Source organism: Macrobrachium nipponense, chromosome 44, assembly GCF_015104395.2.
Source record: "Macrobrachium nipponense isolate FS-2020 chromosome 44, ASM1510439v2, whole genome shotgun sequence".
Classification (NCBI taxonomy): Eukaryota; Metazoa; Arthropoda; class Malacostraca; order Decapoda; family Palaemonidae; genus Macrobrachium; species Macrobrachium nipponense.
The window spans coordinates 20,008,372-20,027,089 of NC_087221.1; the positions used below are offsets into that span (position 1 = coordinate 20,008,372).

Consider the following 18,718-nt stretch of genomic DNA (forward strand, 5'->3'; position numbering starts at 1 on the left):
GAGATTCTCCAATTTTATCTTCAATTTCGATTATTTCTGTAAAGACGTACGTATATGCACGAAATTGCTGTATCTGTTTATTGCTGCCTTTATTAATAATAATAATATTTTGCATTACATAGACGTGTCTATGTAGCAGCAGACATGCAAAAGCTTCAGCATAGTAAAAAGGAAACGACAGAAAAATGCACTGTCATCTCAATCGCTCCACGCTGAGGCTATAGGCACCTGAAACTACTGTTATCTTTTAAACTGATCAAACTTTCCCTTAGTGGAGGTGGAATGCGTCCTCCCTCCCTCCCTCATTGTCACTCAGTCATCTTCCCATCAAATGCTTTGCCTCTACAAAATTCAGAGTGTAGTATTCCCTTCGTCATTTACAACTACTTTTTGTCGTTGCCAGCTAAGTCAACAATATATAGCGACTGCGATAGGTTATAAATATTCAATAAACGTCTATCTAATATGCCCTTTTATGATGAAATAACTGTTCATCAAAGAGGATTCCTGCCTGACTGTTTATCACTTTAGTCTAACGTACTTTCGTCCTAATAGCCAGTGAACTTTTATCCACGAAGAAGTAAATCACTATTTTGACCATCTCCTCTCGCGAAGGACAACATCTTCCAGTTTGGTTTATATTTTTACCGTCTTAACTGTTTTGCCTCGCCTGCTGCTCGTTTGGCAGAGTGTACAAACATCCTGTCCTGAAAAATCCTGAAGTTTTCCGTATACACACGTTCTCTGCAACGATGTTTAATGACAACACTGTGAGTTGAATTTTGCTTGTCAGTGTCGCATCATACCCTGTTTTCGGAGGGGGAGCAACTGTCAGCTATACAACAAATACTCCAAACGTTGCGAAATCTGGGGAACATGAATTAAATATTTCACTTCCCAAAGAACAATGAAGCTAAGAAACTATTGCTTGCTTTTCTTCTCTTGTAGCACTTTTGTATATTTAGACTGTCAGATAATATATAAAAAATGCATTTTAACATACCATTTATTAATCATGTACCCATTCATACGTTGTAACTATAGCTGGTTCACTTGAGGTAGATTCTTGGATGAGCCCTATGCCTGCGAGACGTTTGTTTGGCGCCCGCTGATTGGCTGGGAGCTGCCTACCTGCCGGTACCAGCCAATCAGCGGCCGCCAAACAAGCGTCTCGTAACCATATGGCTCATCCAAGAATCTACCTTAAGTGAACCAGGTATGGTATACACATATCATGGTAATACAGAGCCGTTATAGTGTTTAATGGGCCTCTTGATTTTCTGCTATGCCAAATCTGGTGTTGGGCTTCATTATAATGATATAAATGCGGAATAAAACTCCATGTCACTGTAAATATTGTCTGATCAGGAATTCGTCTTATTGCTTGTAAGAGCCTATGTGTTTTTATCCCCCATAGTGCTTATGACTTCTTCTTCCTTGAGACAGAGAGAGAGAGACGAAGGGTAAGCTATAATCACCAAAACAGCTTCTCCCTTCGGAACGGACGCTAAATACCCCCAACTGATATCACCAGTAGCTAGCTAGTCGTGTTTGACAGAATGAAAACTCATCACTGCAATGGCTATGCTCCCATACTGAGCAATCTCTTTTCCGTTCACTGATTGTGCAGCCGTTGATTTTATTGTCTCGTTAGTTTGCACAATAATACATGCAGACATTCGAGAACGGCATTATTGGATATAGTACATTACGATGATAGTCTGCTTTCCCCTGATCTGGACTAGTTTAGGTTACTGGATTGCCCCCCCAAAAAAAAAGTTCGTAATGTTCTCTTTAGGTTACAGGGGCCTTATGCCAGCACAGTTCCCGGCTCTTATGGCTCTGTTTTTCTTCCATGACTATGATGACTACCTCATATCTTGAATATATATTCCTTCTGGGATAATAAATACTGTTTTACAGATTTACGTATGCAGATGATTCGATAGACAGATAATGAGCAAAATTGTAGGCTTTTGAATAATATCAAGCGTCCTTGAAATTAAACTCATCAACAATTGCAGATATCAAAAACTTCAATACAGTTAAAAAAAAAAAATAAATAAAAAAAAAAGGTAAGAACTGCGTGAATTTCATTGACTTTTCTTCTATTGTCATCCGGAATAGCCTTGCCTTTGCAATGCAACATAATTTTCAAAATAATTGCTACAATTTAACGTTGCAGCTCTCTCGCCACTGCAGCTAAATGAAAATTGAAAATGCAGAAGGAAGGTACCTTGGCCCGAGCTTCTGTGGGACGCTACTGGACGTCCCCAGAGTATAGGACCCCTAAGGGGTTAGTACCGTCAGTGCACCTCAAGCAGTCCACTGTAGGCACTACTTAAAGTTCTTTATTTGTAGCTGAAACCCCTTTTGTTCCTTTTACTGTACCTCCTTTCAGATTCTCTTTCATCTTACTTTCCAGCCTCTCCTAACAATGGATTCACGGTGCAACTGCGAGATTTTCCTCTTTTTACACCATTCACGGTGCAACTGCGAGATTTTCCCCTTTTTACACCTTTCAAATTCAATTCAATTCAGAGTGGAGGAATTCAGCAAAAAAAAGGCACATTAATATTTCCCGTTATGTATCCACCTTTGCGGCGTGTTCAGTACAAGTTCATTGGGGATTACCGTAAAATAAAATAAAAAACAAAAGACTGTAAATTAATGTGACGTTTGTTCCTTTTTTCCTGGTAACTTTTTCTTAACCGAATTGTGACCTATTTCTGTGAATGTTTTCCATACCAAAATTGTGACTTTTTGGTGCCTTTTTCCCCCAGCCAAAGTTGTAACTTTTTTCTGTTACTTTTTTTAGCCAAGATTGTGACTATTTTTTTTCCTAGCCAAAATCGTGGCCTTTTCCTTTTAATTTTTTCCAACCCAAAATTGTGACTTTTTTTATTCTGAATTTTTTCCTGGCCAAGATTGTGACTTTGTTCTAAAGGGTCCACAATAATACAAAGTGTTAAGAGTCCGTGTATAATTTTTAAGACTACAAAAAGCTTTCAAACCCTTCCCTGGGTTCATCTTCATTCCAAAAAATGTTATTTTTTTTTTTTTTTTGACTGAAGATGAACCAAGGGAAGGGTTCGAAAGCTTGTTGTAAAGTCTTAAAAATTATACACCGACTCTTAACACTGTGTACTATTGTGGACCCTTTAGAACATTATATATATACTACTCTCGCGATAGAGAGTTTTTCCCTATTGTGACTTTACTGATCATTTTTTCTTAGCCATAACTGTGAGTTTTGCCGTGGCTTTTATCCCTGTGACTATTATCGGCCAGCGAGTAGAGACTTGGCGTCTCAGTCCTTAATTCGGAGAGTCGCGCGTAAGCAATAATGCCACATCAGAGTCCCTGGAAGCCCGCGCTGCAGTTGAAGGTGCTTGATGAAAACAGATCAGAAACCAGACTTCAAAGTTTGCCTTATATTTGCCTTATAAAGGTCACCCGCCGGTGCTCCCGATAATAAAGCCGAGCTAAAAGTGAGCAGGCTTTGTAGAGTTCCCCTTTAGCCAGATCAAAGGGGGATGTTGAAAACTTCGCTCTATTTATCTTTGATGACTTTTTGAAGGAGTGTCCATTTGCAAGGGTTCGGTTTTTTTTTTTTTTTTTTTTTGAGGCAGGCAGGAAAAAAGGGAGAGAGAAAGACAATTCCATCAATAAAAGTAAATCCATTTTTTAAACTTCATACTTCGTGACTATTTAAAGGTGATTGCTGTTTTAAAAAATACATAGTATTTCTTTCTCATTTAACCTTTTGAAGGAGCATTAATTTGCAAATGTTCACTGGTTAGAAAGTGATAGAGAAAGAGAGAGCGCAGTGACTTGCCCTCGTTCATAGAAATAAATCCTTTTATCAAACATGAAACGGAAGGACTGTTTGTAGGAAGTAGCCATTTTTAGTGAGTGGCGCTCTCTGCTACACTTTGTTCGTAATTGAAAACTAATATTATCATATTAAAAGAAATGTTATGAAGAGGATTATACGGTATAATGCTTGAAAAAAAACTACAAATAAGAAAACAAACATGTATTAGACTCTCCCTGTTCTATTAAGAAATAATACTAAATTAGTGAACATTTCTTTTTTAAATTATTTGAATATTCGCTTTTCCATTATACACACATATAATTATATTATATATATATATATATATATATATATATATATATGTGTGTGTGTGTGTGTGTGTGTGTGTGTATACAATCTAAAATCGAACCATTGGTTGAGTAAAGGGTGATGTGGGAAGGGGTGAAATGTAAAAAGTACCGAAAACAACAGGTATTTGGGTCTGATCCATAGTTTTCAATAGGAATGGGTGATATAAAAATTACAAAAATGACAGATATTGGTGTCTAATCAATAGTTTTCAAGGCCACTGAGAAGAACAGCAACACTCCCAATGTCCTTTAAGTCCAAGTTCAGCCCCAATAGGAAGGACGGGTTGAAAAGGGTGGGAAGGTGGTGACATGTAAAAACAACTAAAGAATACATATATTAGTTTTTGAGGTCACTTAGATGAGTAGTGACACATTCAGTTTTTGAGGTCACTTAGATGAATAGTGACACATTCAGTGCCCTTTAAGTCCAAGTTCAGGCCTAATAAGAACAGGGGTGTGGGAAGGTGGTCTCATTTAAAAATAACTGAAAACTACAGATATTAAAGTCTAATCCATAATGTTCGAGGTCACTGGGATTAATAGAGACACTCTCTATGGCCTCCAAGTTCAGCACCGATAGGAATGAGAGGTGAGAAGTGGTGAAATGTAAAATATAAAAAATGCTGGGCAATGTAACTGAACAACCACCTTAACAGGAATGAAAGAGAGAAAGCTTATCAGTTGTCATTCAGAGATTACCCGGGCAGTGCCGGGTTGTTCAGCTATATATACTATATATTAGCCACCCTACTAAAAGAGGTTGAGAATACGCATATTTTCTAGAGAGTAACGAACTCCATCAGGAATGTTCAAAACGTCGTGGCTGTGTTTTGGAAAAAGTTCCAAATGTCATTACCAATCAGCGAATGTTCTGGGCAGCCTGACGGTGTTCGAATCAAGGATACGAGAGCATGTGCGCACGCAAAGCGACCTACTGGCCATTTACGGCCGTCACCTGATAATGACGTCATATAGAACAATTTAGTGTGTTCGAACAACAGAAATGCGAGACTAGCGTAAGTGCGTTTGTACGCCCATCAAAGAGTGTACAAGACGGAATATATTCCGATAGAGATTCGAACATGATTCATTAGCAGATCAGGGGAAGGCGTGCGTATATCCCGAGAAAGGTAAAGACGATTGATTGAACGATTGGCAGGTGCCCGAGAGAAGCCGAAGTGCAGTGAAAAAAACGTTGAATTTCTAATCAGTTTTTCTCCCATGTATACAAAAACATTTTTTATTTTCATTCCTATTATTTGATGCTCATCCACTTTTTATTTTTGATTTCTGAAGATTTTGATTTCTTTTCCCTCAGGTGGATTCGATGTCGCCAAAATGAGAATTCTGACTTTTATTTACTGATATATTTACATTTCTGAGTTTAGGGAAAATAGTGATATCTATGTGAGCTATTGTGACTTGATGTGGGAACTGGTGTGGTCATCATTTGAGATGACTTTTCTTTACTAGAAGTGATTACGTTAGTTTTTGTTGGGTTTTCAATTCATTTCATTTTCTTTATCATGTTAGTTTTTGGGCAAATAAACATTCTATTTATGTGTCTTGGCGTTTGGTCTAGCCCCCGATTTAATGGTTTAGAGTAGGGTTTTCAACCCTGGGTACTCGCTTCCCATGGCACTCGAATGAATGTTAGATGCCGACCTTTAATGTGCTTTAGCAAAATCTGCTCCTCGGCCAACTAGGATAGTTAATGAAACAATTTCAGCCATTTCATTAATTGCCTTTGCAGTTGATGTAATAATAATGTATTTTGTTTTAACTTGTTTTAACAGTTCTGTACCATAATCTTGAAAATTTACTGCATAGCCAGAGGTAAATAATTATATATAAAAAAAATTGTCTTTGTTTATGGAATTCTTTATGTTTACAATATCATTGGTTATGTCAGGAAAGTTATGTACTTACTTCCCCTCTGTACAGTTTTTCCGAGTTGGTTTTGTTTTCCACTTTGTTCAAAGTGAGGGGGGTACATTACTGACATTACAAATACCCGAAAGGGCTACGTGGGGAGGAAAAGGTTGAAAACCCCGATTTACACATTCTCCGCAACACAGGATTAGTAGGTTGTAAACTAAGCCTTTGCAACGGCTCCATTCGACAGTCCCATTATCAGGCAACGTTGCTACGTTTTACCGATTGTCCCGTTAAAACAAGTTGGCTTATGCCAGCATAGGTCTTTAGCTGAAGGCGTTCGACAATTTTTTTTTTCAAACGACTGATTTGTGAAGAATACCGTACTGACTTCTTTGATTACAAGCCACACAGCACAGCAGGAAGTGTTCAAAATCTTTGTTTTCATTGAGTGATGACAGTTTGTTTCTTTATCCGTATGGAGGTAATGCCGTCAGTGTACTTCACGTAGTCAACTTTAGGTTCTTTGCAGCATCCCCTTGGCTCCTAGCTCTCTTTCATTCCAGTTACTACACCAACGTTCACATTCTCTTTCTTCCGTCTTACTTTCCACCCTCCTAACAATTGTTTCATTGTGCAACTGCGAGATTGTCCTCCTGTTAAGCCTTGAACACCTGTTTACTCTGAATTTCCCTTTCAGCTCTGAACCATCTTTTAGGTGCCAGTGCTTGGTCCTTGGCCTAAATTTTATCATTCATTCTACACATTTCCCCATTTGTTAAGTTCTGATGCATATTAGTCCAGATCGACTTAGTAACTTAATGCTAACTTCTCAGCTGTCGTGTCGCGCCAGGTTTCCTACTATCGCCGAATTGCTTTCTTCCATTCCCTTTTTCCATCGGATCTCTTCAATGATTGCAGTTGTATTTGCTCGTTATTAATATATATATATAGATTAATATAATATATATATAATTATTATATTATATAATACATTAATATTACGTATATAATGAGTTGTACATATAGTACTAAAGTTCTTCCATTATCTCTTCCTCACTTTTCTTTCTTCTTTGATATATTTGAAAGTCAGAAGGCTGTGTAAAAATGTCAAGATATACCCTGCGTTCGAATGTTCAAAACTCGGTGTCATCTTTGCCACGGCAGTCTTGATCATAGATTCAGTTCATGCAGAGATCATTTCTGTCACGTACAGAAATAAACACATCGACCCATGAGGCTGGCTTTTCCAAGTGCCACGTTGACTTCCGTGACGAGGGAGAGAGTTAAGTATATCTTAGTTTAACCAGACCACTGATTTGATTAGCATCTCTCCTAGTGCTGGCCCGAGGGATTAGATATTTTTACGTGGCTAGGAACCAATTGATTACCTAGCAACCGGACCTACAGCTTATTGTGGGATCCGAACCACATATCGAGAAATGTATTTCTAACCACCAGAAATAAATTCTGCTGATTCCAGGTTGGCGAGCACGTAAACCACTCGTCCAACGAGGAACTCCACGACGAGAGAAATCCCATGATTTTGAACCGTGGCAGTGAGCAACGGTGGACTTTAAAGTACCTGGCGTTTTCAAGGCTGGTGTGAAGTCCAGAATGAAGAAAGATTAGATACAGGTACAGAGTATTACTCCACAGAGATGTAGGTATAGCTCTCTGCGCGAATAATACTGTAATATAGATCTACAAGCGTTCTTGCTTCACAATCCCATGCACACGTTCCAAGATCTTAATGCAACTACTTAAGCGCCTCAGTGGCGTGGTTGGTATGGTGTTGGCGTCCTACCTCGGTGGTCGCGGGTTCGATTCTCGGCCATTCCATTGAGGAGAGAGAGACGTGTATTTCTGGTGATAATTCACTCTCGACGTGGTTCGGAGGTCACGTAAAGCCGTTGGTCCCTTTGTTGAATAACCACTGGTTCCATGCAACGTAAAAGCACCATACAAACAAATAAAACAATTACTTCTTGAATACTTGAAAGGCTGTAGCGAAGGATATCAGCGATGAACCTTTGCTCTTCCCGAGTTTAAATTATTAAGCAATTACCGTCTCTCAGAATAAGGAAATATTCGTACAGAATATTCATTAAAGACCATACAATGAAAAGTATCGAGCTGGGTTGAGATGACTGGATATCTCTGTTACAATCCGGGCTCTGGTTAGGAGCAACGAGGCGGGAACGGAAAAAAAAATAGAAAAAAGAAGTGAAAACACGGACTAAAGACAAAAGGAAGAAAACATTACTTGGACTAAACGACCTGTAGTTGTATCTTTAAAATACCCAAAGTGTTTCTACCAGCTTTGATTGAATGTTATGAGAAATGCTCAAGTGCACCTAAGGAATATGGTTAAGAGGCCGTAAGCTTCTACAAAATTATATTCTCATATATACTCAACTCGAAGTTTTTCCAAAAAGAGCATGCGTACCACGAAAGCCACCAAGCGGTTATAATTTAACGCCGTCATCAAGGACGATCGAGGCAGTGACGTCACATGATGTCAGGAGCTATACGTCATGAATGTAAAAACCACCCACTCAAGATTTTCTCGGTATAGGTACTACCATGCATTCGCGATTTTCTCTTTATACCATGTATCCAGAATTTTCAATTTTACACCGTGCATTCTGGGCTTGACCTTCATACCTTGCTTCTAGGATTTTTTTTTCTCAATGCCAAGCATCCAAGATTTAATCTTAACATCATGGATACCGGGCAGCACTTTAAACACAATATAATCGTATTTCTACCTTCCGAACGCAGTATGTAAACAAATGACGCTATTCGTCAATCATGTGGAAAATAATGTTCCCATTGGTTGGGATTTGCGACGTCATGCTTATTAATTTTGAGTATCTTTGTGCAGAGCCCTATATACACGGCTCAGTCTTTGTGTACTCCTTGTGTGTGTGTGTGACTGTGTCTGTGTAAGCATATTATTGTATGTATGCATGTATGTGTTTGCGTTTGTATGTGCATGCATGAATACAGAGCAACGAGATAATAAGACAAAAATTAATTACTCATTCAATCAGTAAGCCCCTTTAAGCTATACACGGCTGATGGCAGAAAAACTTCTTGATGAATCATTTTCCTAAGCCTCTCTCTCTCTCTCTCTCTCTCTCTCTCTCTCTCTCTCTCTCTCTCTCGCCCTCTCTTCTCTCTCTCTCTCTGAAGAGCTCCATGATCAGTGGTACCATTTGCAGCACTAACACCATCGAATGGACCGATATTCAGAACGTGTACAGATGGAAACTGCTCAAATGACAAAATTAATCAAAACTTGATTTGATATTCATGCTTAAATTACCCATGAGAAAACATGCTTACTTTTAATGAACACTGAATAATGATTTACCGGAACTAGACTAATTACTCTCCAGAGAAAGATGAAGGTACAGTCTCAGGATTTTTCGTGGTTATTTGGTAATCTGTGAACACCTGAGATGGTAACGGCTTGCTCCGCCAAGTACCACTACTCATGGCTCCTGATTCCTGGTTCTGGTCCCTGGTTCCTAGGCGCTCACTCCACAAACACAGTTGCGGGCACACTACACTATTACTGATGCAAAGCTTTATTTACTTTTACCCAAACTCCCTTTCATTTCTTCTTCTTTATAAGTGAAGCAGAGCCGTGTTACTTAGCTTTGACATCCATCGCTTTCCAGGTTAAGAACATTCTTAATTTTGAGGGCTATCCTTATATATTCTCCCAGTTTTCTGTTAGGGGATAACAGTGTCCCTAAATTTATATCCTTATCTGCTTTTTGTAGCAATTTACACGTGAATAAATGTTCGGTGGTGTCCTCCTCCACTCTACATATTTCAAAAAACCTCGTCCTCAAATTTGCCTCGGAAGCTAGCCTTAAAGTTCAGCATATTCAGTCTGGCTTTCATTATGATACATGCATTCTTTGTTTCTAGTTCCCTTAAGTACTTGTTTTCCTCGAAGTCATCTATGAATCTCACCTTCTTCATTTCTTTTCTCTTTTCTCTCAAAGTCTCTTGGATATCTCGATTCATTTTTATCTTTATTTCCGTTTTTAGTGCTGCTTTGGGAGATTCTCTTAGTCCATTGATTTCTATATCATATTTGGTGAGCAACTGGACTAAAGCGCCTCTCTTCCTCTTTGTAATTCTGCCAGAACGTGTGATCATGTAAAAAACTAACTTTTGAAAGAGTTTCCCATAACTAATGAAATATCACGTGAAGCAAATATGCCTCTTATAGAGATAAAGAGGAATTGATTTATATAATTTAGACACTTTTTGCCATTTATAGGTAACGAAACTAATTTTTCTATTAAATCATATACTTTCTATGGAAAACCCAGCAGACCTTTCGAAAGGTAAGGGCGAAAAATGTTAAAAGATAACTATTTTTGGCTGCCTGGACCTGAATAACTCTGTGATTGTATCTCGAACAAAAGAATATTCATTGTTTGAATGAACGACACAGTCGCTTATCCCAGCCCAACTCTCCCCTTGTCAATTTCTCCCCCTAAAGCTGATGCTTCACCTTACGTTTTATTGAGGGAAATTGGTAGGCCGCCATATGTTGAACCCCTTTCATAAATGTAATAAAAGTAGGAAGATCGTTTTGGGTATGATGTGTCTGCTACGAAGAACGGCAAGTAAAAGGCTAACCCTCCCACGAATGTAATAGTAATTTTGTCCCTGGTGAATTTATGTAGTGATGAACGTGTACTGGTATGGTCTAAAGATTGTTGGCCATTTAAAACACTGCTTCACCTTATTTCTCCTGAGATTCCTGAGATTCAGATATCCACACTGCTCACCAAGCTTTATTGTGCATTTATAGACCTAGAGAACGCACACGGCAGAATCCCAAGATATGTGATGTTTTGGTGTTTGAGGAAGAGGGACCAGAAAAGTTGGTTAGGCTGGTCGAGATGATATATCATAGAACGAGCACAAATGTAATAACAGCAATTGGGGAAACAAAACTTTGAAGTTAGTGTTGGATTACACCAGGGGTCAGCATTAAGCCCATTTTTGTTTGCGCTGGTCATGGATGAGTTGAATGAAGAGATCAGAAATGAAGTGCTATGGGAGTTATTGTACGCCGATGATCTGGTGATTACTGTTGAAGGTGAGGAGGACCTACAGAGAAGGTTTGGAGAATGGCAGGAGTCTTTCGAGAGATGTGGCTTAAAGGTGAATGTGAATAAAACAGAGGTTTTGGTGAGCAGTAAGGAGGATAGAGACAGAATAGTAATACAAGAAAGAAGAGGCTCGATTATAAAACAGACGGAAAAGTTTAAGTGCTTAGGATCTACTTTAAGCCAAGACGTGAGGATGTGAGGCTGAAGTGGATAATACGATAAAAGTTGCATGGGGGAAGTGGAGAGATGTAGCTGGAGTTGTATGCGATAAGACAATACCGATCAAGCTAAAAGTCAAGATCTATAGCACAGTAATAAGGCCAATGTTAATGTATGGATCGGAAACATGGGCTCTAAGAAGAAAAGAGGTAAAGCTTGAGAGAACAGAGATGAGAATGCTGAGGTGGATTATGGGAATGTCGCTGCTTGAGAGATTAGAAAATGATGAGATAAGAAGAAGAGCATGCTTAGTAAAGATAACAGAGGTGATAAGAGAGTCACGATTGACATGGTATGGGCATGTGTTAATGATGGATGACGAGAGGGAGTGAAGACGGCTCGGGAAGAACCTATTAGAGGAAGAAGATCGAGAGGGAGAGAGATAAGTAGATGGACAGATAGTGAAGGAAGATATAGATAGAAGAGGCTTGGTGGAGGATGATGCCTTTGATAGAAGGCAGTGGAGAAGGCGCATCAGGTAACCGATCCCTTAACATAGGGATAACAGTGGGAAAGAAGATATATACACACACATATACATACATAACTACGGTATCACTATTTACCGAAACGACCAAAACGGCCTGAAGACCGAAACGGCCAAAAACAACTACCGCGGCTCAGTCACATTCGGAGCACTGTATGAAATCTGCATTAGCACACTCCTGACTGCAAACACCACAGGGATACTTTGACAGAGGAGCAAACTCGACTTTCTTATGCTTTGGCATTTTGATATTTTGTATAACAGCCAAGAGACAACAGACAAAATCTGAACCTTTTTTATGCTGATATGAGGGCACATGAACAACCACTGCCCAGGTAATTACAGGTAAAGTGTGAAGAAGCCCTATTATCAAATTACTAAAAATAATAGTTTTGAAGCTAGTCAGCTATTAACAAGGAAGCGTAAGGAAGCCAAAGATGCCATTGATCTACTTTAATAACAATAATGATAATATAATTATTATGTAAGAAGTCCATCAAGATACTCAGTCTACTTGATTACAATGACATGGTAGCGGCCACCATACATACAATACAAAACAAATGCCAGCCGCCGTCAAGTTAAATTACTGTTTAAACAAGTTTACAATTATAAAACAAATATATACAGTAATTAAACAAGATTACAATTATAAAACAAATATACACAGTAATTAAACACGTTCACAATTATAAAACAAACATATCTAGGGTCGTTTCGGTTGTTTGGGGGGCCGTTTCGGTCTTTTCGGTCGTTCGGCAAATAGTGAGACCCCATAGCTACATAATGAAAATTTGAACATTTTCTTTGACTTCATTGCCAAGCATTACAATAATATTAGGAACAGATTTAATGCCATGTAGTATCCATTTCGGTAAGATAAAGATATTAAAAGCATGTATATCGATAAGATAAACTTAGGAAAGACAATCCAAGTCATGAAAGAACGCTCGGGGGAGCCGTTTCAAAGAAAACTTCATGGACTACTAGGGCTACTACTGAAGCTAACTTTGTTTTGATAAGTTTGGCGGATGTTGTCATAGTGTTTGATACTGTGTTACTCCAAAAACAGTAACCTTATGGCTTAGGCTTTTCTAATCCGGTTTTCAACTGGCAAGACTGTTTTGTGGTTTGTAGGTGTTACCATTAATTCAGGTCTAGCTCATTGTTAACTTGACCGCAGTAGGAGTGTTCTGATAGGCTAATAGCTAGGTAGCTACCTAAGGTACTTCCGTTCTTCGCCATGGCATGACCCATCCATAATTTTCCATATGGTAGACTGTCGCTTTCGTTAGGGTATGAATTTATAGTAACAATTGTTATTGTACCATTTACTTTTGTTTCTTCCCTCACTTCCGCCTCCATACTACTATTTTACTTTAAGGGAAACAACCGAGTGGTTAATGACAGTGGTTAATGAGGTTAATGACAGTCTAGCCATGCACAGTGCAAACTTACCTCCATGACGCTTTTGAAATATTTACTTAGGTAAAACACCTTTCGTGTAGAAGATTGACGCCATCTCGATGTTTGCGGAATCACTTGTGTCATGTGATAATTCCGCACACCACTCGTACCCATGGACGCTTGGACACTTTCTTCACAACAATCTTGAATGATGCGATGTTCACCCTCGAGTCCAAGAAAACTCGCGATTCTTTGGGAGGAAAAAATAAAGTGCGCTGGATAATTTTGAAATAAATAGTTAAACGTCAGTGTAGGGTTATGAATTACATAAATTTATCATGTATTCATGATAATTAATTTGAAAACATTCGTTGTTGAAAAATTAATAGATTCCTGACTCAAATATCAACAGTTTTGCTGTGAACAGCAGCTACAGTGTTGTTCGTGTTCTCCTATTTTTCATTGTTGCCAGTTGGTATGTTTACCATCCAAACTGGGTATAAGACTTACACAAAACTGTGGAAATAAGTGAAATTAGTGTGACTACTTGCAGTATATATACATATTAGAGCAATTTTATCATTATTGCATTACTATGACAACTAGAATTCATGGAAACTTTGTAAATGATCTATGTATGTGTGAAATTCCACTAAATTGGCAATGATGAACTTTTGCCATTCCTAGCATGCAAACATTAAAGTTTACATTTATTTCAGGCATAAGTACAACTATTAATAATATAAAAAGTCATAATAGTAATGTAGACTTGAATTAATGAAAAGTGCTATAAAAAAAATACAAAATTTTTGTCATAAACAATTCACTAATATGTCATCTGCTCACCGGGGCTTTTGGCAGCCAGATGTACGTACAGGGTGTCCATAAAGTCCCAATTCCATTACAGAAACAAACACACTAATGCAGTTTTTTGTAGGATGTTCTACATTCAAATTTATATTCAGAGCACTTCATTATAGTACAAAAAACTGCAATTATCTGTTACATGGTTTCTGAGCAATAAATACTTGTAATGGTATACTTAGCCCTTTTGGACACCCTGTACATTAAGACAAAATTGTTCCTGCCATGGCTTCGGTGTCAACACTCTCTCAACATATTTCAAGTGCAATTTGGAGTGAATTAAGAACAAAATATGTATAATTACAATCAAATAAGCACAGTGGAGTTTCATTTGTGATGGCAGTAAGGATAAAACCACCGATTATACAAGGTCAAAATGAATTTCAGTTCAAACCATGACCCCGGGAATAAGAAGTCTCGTACTTTCATAATACATATAGGCAACAAAATGTTGTTTTATTGTGCTGATTACAACTGCAATCTTGAGTAAGATCAATAAACGTTACATATATACTCTAATATTGTTCAAATGAGCGCTGGGAAGGATCTGGTATGGATGCAGAACATTGAAAGGGACCTGATGCGAAAGACGCCATATTGGATTTCAAAACTGCCTTGAAAACATTTTACAAAGACCTCACATGCTTATTTTAGTTCGTATGGTGCTTTCATATATCCCATTATGTTGACGAAACTTCAATCTTTTGAATGGTATGCTTAAAGATGTAAATGCGTTCTTGTTTCACCAATTAAATATACATTGAAAAAGGGTGATCTACCTGAGTAAGATGGACTCAAGGCGGTTGTTTCCCCTAATGGAAAATGGGATGTTAGTGTAGGGTAAAACCCGAAGACGATTGCAGACGGGGCTAGTACCTAGGGTAAACAAACGCAGTCGATCCATCGTCATCGCGTGGCTCGGCCTAATTCACTCTATATTTAATTGGTGAAACAAGAATACAATTACATCTTTAAGCATACCATTCAAAAGATTGAAGTTTCGTCAATATAATGTGACATATGAAAGCCCCATACAAACTAAAATAAGCATGTGAGCTCTTCATAAAATATGTTTTCAAGGCAGTTTTGAAATCCAATATGGCGGCAACCGCGTGACTTGCTGGTCATAACCACAGACAATCCACCATCTTTCCCAGCCTTCCCAGCACTCATTTGAACAATGTTAGAGTATATATTTAACGTTTGTTGATCTTACTCAAGATTGCAGTTGTAATCAGCACAGTAAAACATTTTGTTGCCTATATTAGTGAAAGTATGAAACTTTTTATTCCCGAGGTCATGGTTTGAACTGAAATTCATTTTTACCTTGTAATCGATGGTTTTATCCTTACTGCCATCACAACTGAAATTCCACAGTGCTTATTTGATTGTAATTATACACATTTTGGTCTTAATTCACTCCAAATTGCACTTGAACCACGCTGCAGTTCCTGGTTCCTAAGCACTCACTCCACAAACATAGTTACGGGCAGCACATGAGTAAACGGTTTATGAGTTGCAAAGCTTTATTCCCTTAATTGTTTGCTTTACACATTATTTAGTTTAACTTTACTTTGTTACTTCAAAATGTTTATTTAATTCATGTCTATTATCCCTTTTTTGCAACCAAATTAACCCCGAAAAATTACAGATATTTCTAAAGTAGATACGAGCAGACGATGGCAAAATGTCATTGTTGCCAATTTAGTGGAGCTTCACACATATGCTGATGCATTACAAACTGTTTCCATGAATTCTAGTTGTCATGGTAATGCAGTACAGTGTTCCCCCCGTATTCGTGTTCTCCGGATTCGTGGACTCACACATTCGCGGATTTTTCTTTGGAACCTATCTAGAAATTATTCGCGGACAGACTCACCCATTCGCGGAATTTTCGGACGAAAATAATCACTAATTAGTGTATTTTGATGTTTATTTTCATGACTAAATACATTTTTATGATACAAAAATGATTTACATACTAATTTTCAAATATTATTTTTTATTAATACTGTATTAGTAAGTTTAATAAGTTTAAATGATATCACATAATAAAAATAATAATTCTCTCTCTCTCTCTCTCTACCACATAGATGTATGATTTTTTGTATGATAAATAAATGAAATTTGATTAACTAATTTTCAAACTATTAAATATTAATTTAATTTTTACAGCAATAATATCAATTCATTAAAGAAAATACCATAGGTGAATTAGTAAGATTTTAGCTTATAAATTAAAAAAAAATATGGAAGAATGAAGGAAATCCCAGTCAGATTCTTTCTCTAACTCCAGGTACTAAAACTCAGATATACGTATCAAGTTAAGTGACCGGAGGGGGAAGGAGCTGATTTGTTGCTGCCATCAAGTGCTCATGAAATTTCCACCCCTCTCTCTCTCTCTCTCTCTCTCTCTCTCTCTCTCTCTCTCTCTCTCTCTCTCTCTCTCTTTTACTGAGATGAGAGATTTTTATGGTACATATATGCGTAATGTTTATTAATATTTTCAAATAATAATAATAATAACTGTAATTATGAAAATCATATGTGAAAGTATTTTACAAATACTACGATAATCTCTCTCTCTCTCTCTCTCTCTCTCTCTCTCTCTCTCTCTCTCTCTCTCTCTCTCTCTCTCTCTCTCTTAAAGCGATGTATGTTTTTTGGATGATGATTTACTAATTTTCAAATATCAATATTAATGTAAACAGCAATAATATAAATTCATTAAAGAAAATACTGAAGTGAATTAGCAGATTTTAGTTTATAAATAAAAGAATTATGTAAGAATAAAAAGAAAATGCATTTAACCCCGTGTCTTGTTACATAGCCAGCTTGGTTGCTGGTTCCAACTGTCAAATCCAGTGTTGCCATCTACGGATCATTGAAATTCTCTCTCTCTTTCTCATTTGCTGATATGAGATAATTTCTATGGTACATGTGTATGTTTATTAATATTTTCCCATAATAATAATAATAATAATAAAACTAAATTCAAAATTCACATGTGATAGTATTTTAAAGAAGTACAATAATCTATCCGTTTCACTCTTTTAAATAAGGACAAACCCTCTCTCTCTCTCTCTCCTATCTCTCTCTCTCTCTCTCTCTCATCTCTCTCATCTCTCTCTCTCTCTCTCTCCACACGAGATACTAGCATGTGCTAGTGGTAACTCTCGCCCTCTGTTTGGGCTGGAAGTGTATGTATAAGTATATCTTTAAGGACATTACTACATTTTATGGTAAAATAATAATATACAGTACTAGTTTACAAATAATATTACACAGTAACAATAACATTCTCTCTCTCTCTCTCACATATGTTTATTTGTTTTGTAGTGTAAATAAATGATTTACCTTATAACTAATTTTCAAACATTAATAAGATTAATTAAAAATAGCGATTCCCAGTCTTTTTATCCACTTGGAGGAACATGGGCGGGGGAGTAAATGAGTTTGATATACGAATTGGTGGAGAGGAAGCGGAGTCTAGGAGTTATTCTCTCTCTCCTCTCTCTCTCTCCTCTCATCTCTCTCCTCTCTCTCTCTCTCTCTCTCCATTATTATTCTCTCTGTCTCCGAAATAATTCATAATTCACTCTTGACGGGTCTAATATATGATTTTGGGTGTTGCCATTCATTGGTCTCTCTCTCTCAATCATCTCTCCATCTTGGTTCTCTCTCTTCCTCTCTCTCTCTCGTCTCTCTCTCTCTCTCTGTTATTTGCTGTAGGTATATATTTTTAATGTTTAAAATGTTTAAAGATGACTTTAAAATGTTATTAATTTATATAACCTCAAAGATTAATGCAGTAATAGGGTAGTAATTTTAGGTATATTTGAAGTAGGATGTTATTAAAGGTATACATTTGGCATCTGAACTTTCAAGATAGGCAGTTATAAGCATTTTTAGTGGTGGTTTTAACTATTCACGGGTTTTAACTATTCGCGGGGGTGTCTGGTACACATCCCCCGCGAATACGGGGGCAACACTGTAATGATAAAATTGCTGTAGTATGTATATATACTACAAATAGATACGCTAATTTCACTTATATCCCCGGTTTTGTGTAAGTCTTATGCCCAGTTTGGAGGGTAAACACTTACCAATTGGCAACACTGATAAACAATTGAAGAGCGCAAAGAATGCCGGAGGTACCGTTCACAAGCAAAACTGTTAATATTTGAGTCAGGAATCTAGTTACTTTTTCAACAACGATATTTTCAAATTAATAATCATAAATATGTAAAAATATTTATGCAATTCATGACCTTATACTGCCGTTTAACTATTAATTTAAATTTTCATACAATGAACTTACCTGTCAGATATATACATAGCTAAGACTCCGTCGTCCCCGACAGAAATTCAAATTTCGCGCCACTCGCTACCGGTAGGTCAGGTGATCTACTTGCCTGCCCTGGGCGGCAGGACTAGGAACCATTCCCGTTTTCTATCATATTTTCTCTGTCGCCGGTGGTATCAACATTGTTGTTACTACCTCCTGACTGGAATTCGCTTTTCAAGACTTTATTGATCATCTTTATTG

The 18,718-nt window shown here is 37.5% G+C and overlaps 1 protein-coding gene across 2 annotated transcripts in view; it reads left to right on the top strand.

Annotated features, from left to right (window-relative positions):
- Nucleotides 1–12,874: 12,874 nt before the first annotated feature.
- LOC135204066 (non-structural maintenance of chromosomes element 4 homolog A-like) overlaps nucleotides 12,875–18,718 on the top strand; it is a 111,499-nt gene continuing 105,655 nt past the window's right edge. The window contains exon 1 of one of the 2 annotated variants that reach the window (XM_064234041.1): nucleotides 12,875–13,031. The gene's annotated coding sequence lies outside the window, so the exon portion shown is untranslated. The remainder of the gene's footprint in view (nucleotides 13,032–18,718) is intronic. The other variant, XM_064234042.1, reaches the window with a different exon arrangement.